A 15,477-nucleotide genomic window follows, 5' to 3' on the forward strand; every position below is an offset into this window, starting at 1 on the left:
CTGAGACCGTGGCTACACTTCTTCAGAGAATCTTTATTACTAGAACTACATTTCTCTGATCTTCATTCCTCTGTTCTTATAACTAATGTAGGAGGAGTCTTTACATGCTTGAAAAGTAGCTCCCAGATCTCTCCTCATTATCTGAACACTGGAGTCCCCATGATGTTCCTGTGCTCTCTGGCTGTGTTTATCATCATACTTGGTAAATATTCTACATTTAAATCTGCAATTTTTCAATTTTGCTGTTTTTATGTTTTAATTTGATATAACACTGCTAATCTGCTAATCTGCTAATGAAAGTACAGTTTATAAAGTTTTACTGATTTCTTCCACAGGGAACGGTTCTACACAGTCAATAAAACCACTAAAGGACAAAATGCAGGTTCATGCTGATCAAACAGTTACTCTCTCCTGCAAGTATAGTGGTAGTAGATCTGGGGACTCTCTGTTCTGGTATCGGCAGTATCCTGGATCCAGACCAGAGTTTTTACTCAGAATCATGGTGTCCAGAACCAAAAATATACTACACGCAACTCCTAAATTTGAGCGACTGGATGCTGAAGTGAATGAAGCTGAAAATAAAGTGGATCTGATCATCTCCTCTACTGCAGTATCAGACTCTGCTCTCTACTACTGCGCTCTGGAGCCCACAGAGACAGAAACCCACCAAACACTGTACTAAAACTTTACTTGTGAAATATGTAGAAACACTTATATTTCAGGAGGGGGCGCTGTTTCTCTTCTGCTTCTTCACCTTCAGCTTCCTCACCATTCAGGTTATAACATCAGTCTGCTTTTATCATCAGTCAAAATCATGAAAAAAGACGATCCAGTAACTTGATGGGACAGACTTTTAGTGTAGGAGATACAGAAATAAAAACCTTTATTTAAGGCCACAATTGAGCAAATCCTACCAGCCAGTACTGTCTGATTCCCTGCTACAAATTCCAACCCAAGACCATATGCTGGTCAAGAGCTAGATAATGAGCTAGCCTACAAGCATGTTTTTTCCAGCTTATGTTTTTTCTATATAATCAGCTGTTTGGAGTGATTAGTCTCATTAAAGTGTTTAGTTACAGTTACCAGTAAAGTGCAGGATCCAGCGTGAGCTTTAATGGGGTTGGTGTGGAGTGGATTATCCATTAAGATAACAATAATGGTGATGATGATAATCAGGGTGATGGTGATAAAGTAGAATTTTCTCTTCATATACAGATACATAATTACAGTAATGGTCCAGTAGAGGGCAGATTTTCTCTAAAACTGTAGAAGAACTGTAACAGATGGTGTGGTTTGTGTCACTGAGCTGCTGTAAGAAGGGAAGTGAGGGAAGCTGAAGTGAATTATTAACATTTAAACACTAGAGCAACACTGAGCTGCAGCACTACTGTTCAGTTATGACTCGTCTTCATCACTGGTGGCTTCCTTTTCTGATTTTAGGTAAGATTCAGTTAAAGCTGAAACAGAACATGTATTTCTCATTATCTCAGTGTGGAGAACAGTAAGTTAATATAGGACAGATTTTAGTATGTCTCTATCTCTCCAGCAGGTTCCACTTCTGGTGAGGGAATAGAACCAAGTTCTTCCACTGTTAATGTCCTACAGGGAGGTTCTGTTACCCTGTCCTGCAAATACAATGGATCCCTTACAACTGATGATCTGCTGTGGTACCGTCAGTATTCCAGATCCAGACCTGAGTTCCTGATCTTGGTCAATGAAGCTAACTCTGAGATTAAAGCTGATCCTCCAGTTGATGGAGTTTCAGCAAAAGTAAATGAAGAGAAAAACGGTGTGGATCTGAAGATCTCCTCTACTGCAGTATCAGACTCTGCTCTCTACTACTGTGCTCTGAGGCCCACAGTCACAGGAAACCCACCAAACACTGTACTAAAACTCTGAATATCAGACTTCAATGGAGTTCCTCCATTTTTATGTTAATTCTTTGGGTCTGTAGGTTTATAGTATTGATGCTGAAATAGTTTAGACGTAAGTGATTGTTTTATCGGTTTAGAATCATAAGCAGATTGTTCACAGATCTAGTTCTTTCTGAGATATTTTGCTCGGTCGATAGCGGCTCCTGCCGCTCCTTTCTAAGCATGAGGCTCCATCCCATCCTCATCACCAGTTTATAATATGTTTTCAGCATAATGCTAGCATAGGTTACCAGACAATGTCTCTGTATTAAACTTATCACTATATATTAGCAAGCTAGCTACACAGAGAAACAAGCTGAGACCGTGGCTACACTTCTTCAGGGAATCTTTATTACTAGGACTACACTTCTCTGATCTTCATTCCTCTGTTCTTATAACTAATGTAGGAGGAGTCTTTACATGCTTGAAAAGTAGCTCCCAGATCTCTCCTCATTATCTGAACACTGGAGTCACCATGATATTCCTGTGCTCTCTGGCTGTGTTTGTCATCATACTTGGTAAATCTTCTACATTTAAATCTGCAATTTCTCAATTTTGCTGTTTTTATGTTCAAATTTCATGTAACACTGTCTGCTAATGAAAGTACAGTTCATGAAGTTTTACTGATTTCTTCCACAGGGAACGGTTCTGCACAGTCAATAAAACCACTAAAGGACAAAATGCAGATTCATGCTGATCAAACAGTTACTCTCTCCTGCAAGTATAGTGGTAGTAGGTCTGGGGACTCTTTGTTCTGGTATCGGCAGTATCCTGGATCCAGACCAGAGTTTTTGCTCAGACTCATGGTGTCCAGAAACAAAAATATACTACACGCAACTCCTAAGTTTGAGCGACTGGATGCTGAAGTTAATGAAGCTGATAATGAAGTGGATCTGAAGATCTCCTCTACTGCAGTATCAGACTCTGCTTTCTACTACTGCGCTGTGGAGTCCACAGTGACAGGAAACAGACCAAACACTGTACTAAAACCTGTTTTTGTGAAATATGTAGAACAACTTATATTTCAGGAGGGGGCGCTGTTTCTTATCTGCTGGTTCACCTTCAGCTTCTTCTCCATTCAGGTTATAACATCAGTCTGCTTTGGGACATCAATCATCATCAGTTTAGAGAAGGAGAAACCGAACATCTAATAGCTCTAATTTCTTATGGATTATGCTCCATTACCCTAGACCAATTTTATATAGTTTAATGCACCTTTAGTCACTTACATTACAAAAGAATTTATAAGAAAAAGTCACACTTGCAAGCAGTTCCTTAAATATGTCCTAAAAAGTAACTAGGGCGTCCTCTGGCACTTATCTTCAACGCATGTCGCGTGACCGATCTCTCGGCTCGCTGCGTGTTCATGGCGTGTTTGAATTCAAATGAAGTTCAGCAGAGATCAAATTTATTCAAATGAATCCGGCCACCGCGCTGCATCCAGCCGATCAAGGAACAGCAGGCTGCAACATCACACAGCCGTGGTTTTATGTTTGTTGGATACAATCCAGGTTAGCACCTGAACATCCCTTTCAGACAGCTTCCTCTTGTAACCACAGTTAATCCTGTTGGATGTGGTTGGTCCTTCTTGGTGGTATGCTGACATTACCCTGGATACCGTGGCTCTTGATGCATCACAAAGACTTGGTCACAGATGCGCCAGCAAGACGTGCTCTTTTAACTCTGGTATGTCACCCACAATGTTGTGTGCATTGCAACATTTTTAGCAAAGCTGTGCTCTTACCCTGCTAATTGAACCTTCACACTCTGCTCTTACTGGTGCAATGTGCAATTAATAAAGATTGGCCACCAGGCTGCTCCAATTTAGCCATGAAACCTCCCACACTAAAATGACAGGTGTTTCAGTTTCATTGTCCAATCCTAGTAATTATCCATGTTATTTCCTGGGGACAGAAATGGCATCGATTTGGAGAGGGGGTAACAGCGGAATATGCCTTATAGCAACTGCAGGACTCCCAAAATACTGGCATAATTGCTCGCTCTGCGTTAGCTCTGGTGGAGACCTCACCAATATAGCTTACAGCGCTGCAGGACTTTTATTTTGACAGCTAGTTGTCGGATGTAACCCATTGGCTCCTGAGCGGGACTAGAGTTGCGATGTGATTGGCTCCTCAGCGGAGCTCCGGGGGTCTGCAGCTGGGGGTGTTTAGGTTAGAAACACAGCCCAGACTGTTGGAGGTTAAGGTGGATTCAGGGCTGTTTATTGTATTGGATCAGATCAAGTGGATCAGATTTCAGCGCTTTGCACAGATGTTTGCTGTGGTTTAAAATGAAGACTGTATTCTCTGTAGGTGAATATGGAAGGGTGGTTAGAGTTTCCCCCGGTCTCCAGTAAAGTGGAGCAGCAGAAGATCCAGCTCTGATCAGCAGCTCCACACCTCTGTACTCAGACTGCTCTGCTGGAGGAACACCATCAGCTCACCTGCTGCAGGTATGGAGATGTTCCACTCTTCACCTTCACACTGCTCTACATTTACTCTTAGACACACAGAAACACATTCAGAAGGAGCAGCATTTAACATCACACACAAGCAGCTTCATCCAGGAGCTGGAGGATCATCTTCTCCTAGTTATCTCTGAACAACACTTTCATTCTGCTTTATTTATTTAGATGGACAGGAAATTAGGGGCTACTTATAAACTCTGAGTGGTGATTTATTGGGGAAATGATTATCTTTTCTGGTGGGTTAAAGTGTGAAATTGTGCTGCTATTGTTTATAAACTCCTTCATGCTAACTGTAGAGATATCTCCTTTATAGTCACGTGTTTGTCCACGCCAGAGTCTGTTCGTTTACATACAGTATATCGTTATGATCCATTATAAGACTATGTGTAAAATAGATCATGGGATATTTAGCATGTAGATGTAGTGAGTGTAGAAACATTCATATATGCAGATGTTTCACAGTGTGTGAATTAATGTGCAGTTATTTGTGGAACATAGCAGTTCATTTTAGGGTTGAATGGAGTACTTCCTGAAGCTGGTTAGTGTGGGTGAGGGTCGGTGGTCAATGTCTGGTAGATTGAGGGATGGTGGGGGGTTGAGGGTGTTTGTGGGGAGGGGTGTAAACTGTGAGAATCATTCAGGGGCCTGATAGTTTAGTTTAAAGCCCTGGAGACCTGATGCTCTGCATACATTTTTGTTCTACCAAACAACCCAAACTGCAAAATCACATTATTTGACATTATTTAAATCATGGCAGAGTGATGTGGTAAATAGAATCTTTGTACATTGATTTCCATTGAAATAATTTCTTCTGTGGAAATTTTGTGAGTGGACCTTTAGGACTGCCATGTTAAAAGCAAGCAAAAAAGTAAAAAAAAAAAAATAATAATAATAAAAAAGAATTTGTAAGGATCTGCAGATATCTTGTCAAATATTAACTAAATCATCTTATTTTTCACACTATAAGGTGCTCTCAAATTACTTTAATTTTTACAAAAATCGTAAGTGCGCCTTATAATCTAGTGCACCTTATTTGTGAATTTTACCGGTCAGTTTGGAAGGAGCAGTAAAGCCACTGTTCAGGTGTGAGTATTATCAGCCTGTAGCCTACTGCTAACCCCTGCAAGACGTGCTGGAGCAGCATTAGCATTACCCGCTAACCGTGCTAGCCATTTGTCCGTTCAGAGGTGAGAATTATCGACCTTTAGTCTGCGCATTTACAGTGTTAAAACAAGCTACGTGGGACGAACCGCTAGCTACTATCGCCCTGGTTTACCAGAACACTCAGGGTTGCTCAGTGTAGTGCTGTTGAGCGGCAGTTAGGTAGCACCAGTGGTTAACTGCTAATGCTAATGCTCCAGCTTTATTGGAAATCTGAAAACGCTTACTGTAAATAGATGGAATCACTTTTTTACCCAAATAAACAGTTTTGAGGAAAGAGATCTGTGTAGATTAACATCCAGCGCTGGTTTGACTTGTCTGACTCGTCTGAAAATGTTTTTTGTTTTAAAGAATTACAGTTTTACAGTACTTAATTTAGCTGTGCCTTACAGGTCTCTCCTTCCAGAGGCCAGACTTGCTGAATTAGTTCCTTGTTCCTAACAAGTGAAGCTTAAAATGTGCCTTATAATCCAGTGCACCCAATAGTGCGAAAATTACACTGATGTATAACCTTGACAATAGACCCTACTTATTAGCTTCCAGTGATAAAGCAGCACATCTTTAAAAATACAAGAGAAAAGTTAGCAAAATTAAACATCAGAGTTCAGAATCAAACATTTATGCTGTGATGCTGTAGAAAGAGCTGAAACACTTTAAAGTAGGGATGTTCCCGGTCTGATCACATGTTTTTTTTGTTGTTTTTTTTAAGTTAGACTGTTACTCCACAAGTTCACTATTGAGTCGTGTGCTTTGCGTTCACTCTGGCAGCAACAAGTCCCTCATATCTTCCAAATTTGTCTGTTGTGAGGCTCTCGGGAGCTCTCTCTCATAGGCCTGTGAAGAGTTAACCGTTTATTATACCTTGGGTGTGTTGACAAATATCCTTCAATAATGATTACTTAACTTTAGCATCTACAATCACATAATCATTGTGTGAAACCTTGTATTTTATATACATTTATATAGAAGATTAACCAATACTCACAATATATATTCTTTCAACCAGATACGTCAACACATATAGTAAAACATTGCTTTATCAGGCATGTAACTAACACAGACTCTATTATATGACAAACTAACCCACATGATACATAAGGCATTTAACTAACACATAGGATCTATTGTATGGCGTACTAACCACATGTTACTGACATATTAGCATATAACATATGAAATCTATTGTGTGACTTGTTTAGCTCACGCTTAAGGCATTTTGGTCACTGCATGATCCTAACTAATGGCCATCAATCATCGACTGGTGCACTCTGTACGAACTAAATTGATACAAAGGAGACTTCGGGATGAACAGGGCGGCCTTTCTCTCTGTGCGTGTAAAGTCCTTCACCTATCAAAGCGGGAGGAGGACACGCGCACATGGGGAGGGCGGCACTGTCCAACTCCTGAAACAATGCCAAACTGTCTGGCTGGACACAGTCAAGGCCAAACACTAGTGGTCCGGCCAGACATGTGAAACTTGAGTACTAACACGTGAAATTATGCATATTAACATGAGCTTATCATTAGCAACGCCTCATCAGCAGGTTTCACGTCATTTGGGGTATAAACATGGAGTCAGATCAGAGGGGGGTCATAACTTTTACTGGGACGGCTGTTAACTGTCTTGTATGTATTGGTTCTCCTGAATTCAGTATTTTGTAATAAATACTTGATTTGCTTTCAGCTTCACTCCACCTGTCTGCGACTCTCTCCATCAAAACGAACACGTAGGGGAGTTGTACCCCGGATGAGGGGTGGGGGGAAACCCATCTTTCATTTTCTTTTTACAACACCTGTCACAATAATTACGTTATCGACTTATTGTTCAATAAATGGACATGACCTCAATAATATTTGATAATCGTGCTATTGTCTATTGTGTTCATTTAAATGTTTATTCACATATATAACAGTGAACAGTGTTTTAGCCAGTCATGCATGACCAATTCTTCAATAACTTCAAACAGTTTGTACCGCAGTAAAGAAGTAAAGAAAAAATATATATTTTCCAAATTAGAATTATTTAAAATGCTGTTGTATTTAAAAGAGTATAATTGCTTTGTTATGCTATAGTGTTATCATTGTCAGTGGAATTTAAATGTTTTTAAAATGACAATAATATTGTTTATCGCAATCATTTCTGGGATGATATATTGTCCACATATTTTTTTTTTTATTGTGACAGGCCTACTCTCCCACCATAAAAGCTCTGTTAACTCTCATTAACTCAGCACATTAAAATATTTACATTTTAAGAGCATCAAAATGACCCTGAGATATTATAGTAAGTTTATATATAACAAAGTTTAGTCTAAATTTAGTCTGGGTGGTCCAGCAGACTAAGGCACTGCCACTATGATTGGGAGATAGCTGGTTCGAATCCCATTCATGCAGCTTTCCGTCAGCTGCCGAGGGAGCACAAATGGCCTTGCTCTCTCTGGGTGAGTAGATGTTCAGCTTTCTCTGTTGTTGGTGTTATTTGGGAGGTTTTGTGTGACTGTGTTCAGGTTAGTTGTGTTGGTTGCACTGGTGAAGCATTATTCACCCTCTGGATACCCCCTTGGGATTAACGATGCTTAAGAGTCTCTGATGGCTTTATTCTATAAGCCATAAGGTTACTCAGTGAGATTGCTTTTGGCTCATTGATCTTTTTGATGTAACTCATGATTGTAGCAGCTAAATGATTCGATTACACAGGAAGACTTTCGGTTAATCTTTGAATTTATTACTTACAAACCTACAAATTTGCATATTTAAGGAAAATTACTGTTTAAATCAAATATTTATCCTCCTATAATGAGTTCCGCAGTATAATTGTTTTCATTTTTCACCCCTGACTAAAATTGTCTGAAATTCAATAAAAAAATTGTTTTCTTTTTTCTGTGTTTCTTCCAGAACTGAATGCTGTCCTGCTCCGAGTCTTCTCCTGATCCCAGTGTCAACATTCCAACCTGAATGAAGTTAAGCTGCACAAATACAATCAGAAGATTTCACAAAGATTTTAAGCTGCTGAATGAAGGGGAGAACATGTCATCTAAAGAAATCTTCAGTATTAAGCAAAAATCCTCTCCTACACCTCCCACGCAAATGCAGGAAAGTACAGACAAGAATAAAGCTTACCACTGCTCACACTGTGGGAAGAGCTTTAATAAAAAATTTGCTCTCAAAAAACATCAGCGCATTCACACTGGAGAGAGACCATATCACTGCTCAGACTGTGGGATGAATTTTAATCAACCGGGTATCCTTACAAGACACCGGCGCATTCACACTGGAGAAAAACCGTTTCACTGCTCAGACTGTGGGATGAATTTTATTCAAAAGAGTATGCTTAGGCAACACCAGCGCATTCACACTGGAGAGAAACCCTATCACTGCCCTGACTGTGGGGTGAACTTTAATCAACAGAGTCATCTTCAACAACACCAGCGCATTCACACTGGAGAAAAACCATATCAGTGTTCTGACTGTGAGAAGAGCTTTAAACAACAGGGTGATCTCAAAAAACACCAGCGCATTCACACTGGACATAAACCATATTACTGCTCAGACTGTGGGATGAATTTTAATCAACAGAGTCATCTCAAAACACACCAGCGCATTCACACTGGAGAGAAACCATATCACTGTTTAGACTGTGGAAAAAACTTTACTATTCGGGGTTCTCTTAGAGCACACCAGCGCACTCACACTGGAGAGAAACCATATCACTGTTCGGTCTGTGCAGCGAGCTTCGGGTATTTACGATCACTTAAAAATCACAAGTGCAAAAAAAGCCGTCTTATAAATGGGCAGTGAAACACTGAAATCATTCAAGATCAAACAAAAAACTGATCGATTGGTAACGTGTATAGAAGGAAACTGTTGTTTTAAACTGTTTCTAAAGCATATTCATGAAACACAACATTAGTCATGTGCACTAAGTGTTAGGTCCACCTTTCAGCTGCTATATGGAATATATCCTTTCAGCCAGACCCTGAAGTAGAGGAGCTGTAGTCTGTCTGTAGAGCTCAAATCATATGATATGGTGAATACAATAAGGAAATAAATGTTTGTTTTTTCCCACTTTTACTCAAATCATGGCAATGTTATAATCATATCTCACGTTGAGATTGCTTAATCCATCTTAAATTTAAATGTAGAGGGATATAAATCTAGATTGATGTTGAAGAAAGCTGGTCATCCAGTCATGCCAAAGTGAAAAGACAGTGCATTCAAACTCCCTGCCAGGGGATTTTTCATACTGGAGACTGTGAGTGAGTGTGTAAGTTAATTTCACTTACTCTGACAACTCTGCTGAGAGCAGGGTTGCCAGATCCAACAAAAATATATAGCCCAAAGTCAGTCTAATACCTGCCCTTCAGAAGCTTAAACTAGCCCAAAATATATATCAGTTACATGTCTGAAGCAAATGGCAAAACAACTATGAGTGTACAACTTATTATTTTGTTTATAAGGGATTTCAGCATTATTATAAGCATTCCCAGCCGGCATTTCAACGTTGAATAAACGTTGTTATTATGGTTGAACCAATGTTGGATTTGGTGTTGATTTTGATTATTAAACGTTCAACCTTTTAATAAACCATAGCTCACTAAAGGTAGAAAATCCTATGGTTAACAGAATGTAAGCTGAGTATAAAGTATGTTATCCACTACTACTAATTCCAGATATGGTGAACAATTGGTGCCAAATTTAAAAGCAGTTACTGCAAATGAAAGTAAAATCACTTTTTCATTCCTCTATGCAACTGTTTTTTTATATATATAATTATATGCTGATGAAATGTAAAATTCTAATGCATAAGTCCGAAGGTTGAGGACATTATGTTGATTTAATGTTAAAACTTTAGCCTTTGCATCAACCATTTAATATTAAATGTTGTCTCAACGTTGTTTCATCTTTGTTTGCCCCTCCTGAACTCTCTTCTCTCTTTTTATCGCCTAGTGATTTCTGGTTACATTGTCAACATCCATGTCAATACGCACTTGTTTTTCTAAAATTAAGTGCTTTTCATTTCTAAATTAGCCCAAAAAAAACGCACCCCACCACCCCTGAATTTTTACCCACAACTGCATTTTCAAACAACTAAAAACTGTGAACCTGGCAATTCTGGCTGAGGAGTGGTCTAATGTTTTATATATTATCACCTGATGGCAGATAATAAAGCCACAGGGAGGGAAAACTGTGAGATTGCACTCTTCTCTCTCTCTCTCTCTCTCTCTCTCTCTGCACTGGATTTTCACCCATGTGACTTTAACTAAGAGTGACTGAAGTTGTCTGATTTTTACATCTCATTAAGTTTCAAGATGAAATAGTGGAGATCTCCTCTTTCTCTGGCTGCATGGAGTTTTTAACTGTTTTTTCTTTTTTTCTCCCAGTGGGAGGACCACTTTTTTTTACATGAACTGTCTTCATTTTACCCACTTTAAGTTCCCTACTGAAAGTGAATAAAACATACTGTATATTTTCTGATGCATTTTATACCAATTGTGTGATATTAATACATTGCCTAATATTTCATGACCATTACACAGCAAGCTGTATTGATTTATGGTTTAAACTGAAGCATAGAATCTTTTGATTTGGTATTTGATGCATATTCGTGTTCCTGTGTTTACATGCGTTTGAGCAAACTGTGTACTTCTTATTATATTATATGATCCAATCCTACTGACGATGGGATGCTTTGGCTGCTCATCACTCTCCGGTTTGAGACACTTCCTCAAAACCTTGTACAATTACTTACCTATAAATTTCTATGTCCAAATCACTACTACTAATTACTCTACTAATCCGTCAGTCTTCCATGTTGTACATTTGCAATTTGCCAAATTGTCCAGTATCAGATATACTAGGCTCCAAGCAGAGCACTCAGAGTGCAGAAGAGCAGAGGACTTGAGTATGGGTACTCTAAAACGTCTAGGTGATCTTACCAATTGACCATAACCAATATTTATTTGACGATGACTTGAACTCTGACAGCACCAATAACAGGGCTATTACATGACACTTCTCACAAAACACACGTCAGGACCCACTGACTGACCTTGATGCCATCCCTGTATATTTAACAGCTGATTTGCATAAGCCTTAGTGTTAATAGCATGTTTCATAGTAATTTGTTGTTAATTAATGTGTTGAAGTTCATATGCTTGTTGTATTTCTTGTAGTTTTATCCAACTTCCAATAAATCATTAAAATATATGACCTGGGTACCCTCTTCAATGTGGTGGTTGGAGGATTTGTGTATCTGCTGATTTATGTGAGCTGTAAAAGCACACAGTGGATTACAATTACATTCCACCAGGACCATGAAGCAACTGATCACTAAACTAAACTAAAAGTGCAGTTACAGCATTTGGACAATAAAAAAATGCAAAAGGATAAGATGAGTCGCTATGATATATTCAGTCAGGTCCAGCAATATTTGGACCGACCATGCCACAATCTTTATGATTTGGGCTCTGCATGCCATCACATTGGATTTGAAATAAAAACAACTAAAATGCAAAATGTAAATGTAGATTTCATGTTTAATTCAAGAGGTTAAATAACAACTTCCCATGAAGGGACGGTCAGGGAATGGACCCAAGCGCATTGAGGAAAACCCATACACTTATACATATAAGTGTAGGCAGGTATTTAGGGAAATGTAACTGATTGGAGGTGATTATGCACTTTTGGTGTATCTGCCCAGAGCTGGGTTTGAGCTGGGTTGTGGCTTCCCAGGCCAGTGCTCTACTACTTCACCACACATCCTCTTTTCTTGCCTTTGTTGTTACAGGAGCACACCTTACCGGTCACAACTCAATAAAGGTATGACAAAGACAAGCAGAAACAACAACCATAAAAAGAATAGAGAGAGTTGCGACAACAGAAGTTCAAAATTTTTAGCGGGCAATTTAAACACTGAGACAAAGCATAAACAGTCCATGTGAATGAAGCATTGGACATTAATCTAGTTAATAATATAAAATAAAACAGAATAAAAAATAAAAAGGATAATATAAAAAAATAAACAAAAAAGAAAATAAGAACAAGGGGTAAGTAAAAATCATTCATTACAAGTGCATAATATATTTTTCCCCCTGGGTATTATTTACATTCTGTTTACATTTCTTAATAGAAATAAATCCCATTTCAAGTAAAGCCCTTACGATATAATTTATTATAAATTAATGTCTCTAAAAAAGCCAACATTGGATATATATTCTACTGGTTTAAATGATTGTACACTGTCTATTTGCAGATTTTAAATCTGCAGATTTAAAATATAAACAAAAGGGGCAACCCCGGTTTCAAGCCAACAATGCCACCTGGAAAATCAGATTTTAATAAACCAATTAGACTAAAAATATATAATTAGAATTAATTAATGCTCTTATTTCCACTACTTTGTACTAATATTATACAGTTGAACAGCTGACTGTGTTTGTGGTTCATTTATTAACACCCTAATCTTCTACAAAGACAGAGAGCAGAGTGGAGCAGCTCCTCAGAGCAGGAGTTTCCTGTTGTAGTTTCTCATAACTGCTCTCACTTCAGAGAGATTCACACTAACACACAGATCAGCATTAGAGCACTGAGAGCTTAAACACACTACTGATTCCATCTGATCATATTCACAATGAAGAACATCCTCCTCATCATCCTCATTACCATATCAGGTACTTACTATGAAGATGTGAATAATATTTGGAACAGTTAGACTTAATTTTTTTTTTGTTCAATTCAATGTTTTTTTTCAGGTGTTTTTGCTGCTGATTGGATTAAACCAGATGTTCTGTCTGAGTCTAGAACAGAGGGAGAATCTGTTACACTGAAATGCTCTTTTGAAACCAGAAGAAATGATGTCTGGCTCTACTGGTACAGACAGTATCCCAACAGAGCTCTACAGTATTTACTGTGGAGAGGAGCTCGATTACGGAGTGGTCATGATAACACTGCAGACAGTAGATTTGAGTCGACTGCATCCGAATCATCCACTGATCTCACTGTTACAGTAGGACTGGCAGATACAGCTCTCTACTACTGTGCTCTTGATGTTGAATCACAGTGATACAAAGTCTCTGAGAAGCTTTACAAAAACTCACACACCTTCTGTTTACTTTGAACACAAGCAGATCAAAGTAATATCAAACCACACTGCTTATCTCTTATTACACTCTCTCAGAAATGACTGGATGTGGTTATGCAGGTGCTCATAATGAAAAAACAAGCACAGATGTAGCAAATGTAGCTACTCACACTTTAATAGTCTTTAATAGAATCTTACTGGTGTGATTTAAAAATGTAAATATGGCAAATGTACAATTCAAGAAGGGTGAAGATTGTCCTTTAACACCCTTTTCTTTTTTTCCTTTCACTTTTTCTCTACATAGAAGAATTAGAGGTATCAGTTCCAAGTCTGTTTTGGACTCAGTTGTCTATGAAGAGTTGACTCTTGGCTCTTTTTTTTTTAACTGGATTCCTGTTGAAACAGTTTTCAGTTTTCCAGTAAACTTACAATATTCATGCAACCCTTGTAATACTTATCAATTTGAAAAAAGACAAAAGACTAAATACTACACACCTCCTTTATGAAAATAATACTTAAAAATACTTTGTTTTAATGTATTACAAGAAATAATACATAGTAATTGTGTAATTCACGATTCAAACATTTAAAGAGTTTGTCATGGAACAGTAAGAAACAATTCTCTTACATTGAAATTCTTGCTTTGCTCCTTGCCAAGTGTGCTGCATAAAGAGAAAAGCGCAAAATATAAAATAAAGCAAGAAATAAATTAACTAAATATAATATTAAATTGGTGTTAAATTTACATCCAGGAAGCTAATATGTACATGATAACAATAATGTGTTATGGATATTATTATGGATAGTAAGTACATGATTATCTAAAGCAGTGAAATATAAAAAAAGTTTAAAAAGTTCAGTTGTGAAATTATATATTTTTTTGCATTGATGTGAGCACACTGTAAAAAAAAAATGTTGTTTTTACAAAAAAAATCTGGCAGCTGTGGTTGCCAGAATAATTCTGTAGAAAAAACAGCATACATGTAAATACCTTTACAGATCAACCTGTATATTTTACAGTTTAAAACTGTTGTTTTACAAAAAAAGTACATTTTAAAACAGTACATTTAACAACCCTTTTTTGCTGAATTATCATGACAATGCTGCCAAAAGACAACATTTTTTAAGTATAATTTACAAGCATTTATCGCATATTTTACAGTTAATCACTTTAGATTTTACTGAAAAATACAAAACAAACAACTTTATTTAACTGTAAAAGTTTCATCTCAACACTGTAATTTTTATGCTAATGTTACTTACATGGATTATAATGTAATTGTGTCTATTGATGGCTAAATTCTTATCTTATTAAATTAAAGTCTTTAAGTTTTTAACATCCTTTTAATATTAAGCCTATTGCAAACATCTTTGACTCACACCATATCTTAGTCTCAAATATAAATTACTTAGACAATATTCTAAGTATATTCTGCTTTATACAGCCGTTTGTTTTACTAGGACTGTGAAAAATATCACCCACTGTAAACGGATTAAACATTTAAAAACTACAGACATGGCTAGACATACCCTAAGAATAAAGTAAAATAAAAGAAATCCACCAATAACTTGCCGTTCCAAAATTTTATTGACCACAAAGCAGTTCCTTAATATTCAATTTGTCAGCATATGTGTTAGTGATACCTTTGTTAAAAGATGGAGAAAGAAAACATGAAAGACAACGAAATAAAATGTGCTGCATGAAACTAAGCAAAGACTTATTCTAAAACTGTCACAAGAAACCATTTTAAATCAATAAAGGATTACATCATTAGAACACGTCACTGTCCAAAGAAAAACAAGTATCTCTAAATTTTTAGGTAAATACATGAACACACAAACTGTCAATTAAACTG

At 37.5% G+C, this 15,477-nt stretch overlaps 2 protein-coding genes across 5 annotated transcripts in view; one reads left to right on the top strand and one right to left on the bottom strand.

The window, feature by feature from the left end:
- The window catches only part of LOC111190415 (zinc finger protein OZF-like), a 589,012-nt gene that overhangs the window by 473,060 nt on the left and 100,475 nt on the right, over positions 1-15,477 (bottom strand). The gene's annotated exons all lie outside the window — the stretch shown is intronic.
- LOC111190412 (zinc finger protein 345) overlaps positions 1-15,477 on the top strand; it is a 406,705-nt gene that overhangs the window by 299,799 nt on the left and 91,429 nt on the right. The window contains exons 1-2 of one of the 4 annotated variants that reach the window (XR_002649107.2): positions 3,969-4,365; positions 8,437-11,757. The exons of 2 other annotated variants lie outside the window; for them this stretch is intronic. The gene's annotated coding sequence lies outside the window, so the exon portion shown is untranslated. Of the gene's footprint in view, positions 1-3,968; positions 4,366-8,436; positions 11,758-15,477 lie in introns of those variants that run through there. One more of the 4 variants, XM_022664171.2, reaches the window with a different exon arrangement.

Source organism: Astyanax mexicanus, chromosome 8, assembly GCF_023375975.1.
Source record: "Astyanax mexicanus isolate ESR-SI-001 chromosome 8, AstMex3_surface, whole genome shotgun sequence".
Lineage (NCBI taxonomy): Eukaryota > Metazoa > Chordata > Actinopteri > Characiformes > Acestrorhamphidae > Astyanax > Astyanax mexicanus.